The sequence below is a fragment of the Gavialis gangeticus genome, unplaced genomic scaffold (genome assembly GCF_001723915.1).
Source record: "Gavialis gangeticus isolate Ggan-Ray unplaced genomic scaffold, GavGan_comp1, whole genome shotgun sequence".
Lineage (NCBI taxonomy): Eukaryota > Metazoa > Chordata > Crocodylia > Gavialidae > Gavialis > Gavialis gangeticus.
The window spans coordinates 6,361,758-6,362,274 of NW_017728997.1; positions in this window are offsets into that span (position 1 = coordinate 6,361,758).

A 517-nucleotide genomic window follows, 5' to 3' on the forward strand; every position below is an offset into this window, starting at 1 on the left:
TAAAAAGAAAAAAAAACCCCCCATAAACAAAACCCCACTCACCAATCCCCCCTTCAAAAAGCCCTACACTTAAGGAGTAGGCTTCCTAAAGGCACCACTGGAGAGTCAGTGGCTTCCCCCACCCCCCAACATATTAACAGAATTTGCATGCATTAGGGTTATTTGTGGTTTTTTTTAAAAAAAAGCCGCCTAATATCACTGACTCTGTTTTTTGGGGGTGCAGTTTGGCTGCCTGCATTATTTGTAAAGGTTTAACTCCAGCTGGAAGACTGTTTATGACTTGACTAGATAGTTTGACATCAGGATTTGCAGGGGGTTTTTTTTACTTCGAAATGTAAAAAGCAATGTAACCAGCCCAAAGCAGCAGTCCTTTCAAGATTCAGGTGCTAAGTATTGCTATGAAGTGAATAAGGAAAGATTAAAACAAACACAAGAGTGGCACAGAAGTCATGAAGGCTTGTGAATACACCCATGAAACCCAAGACAGCTTCCCTTCAGCCCGCCATTTGCAAATCAG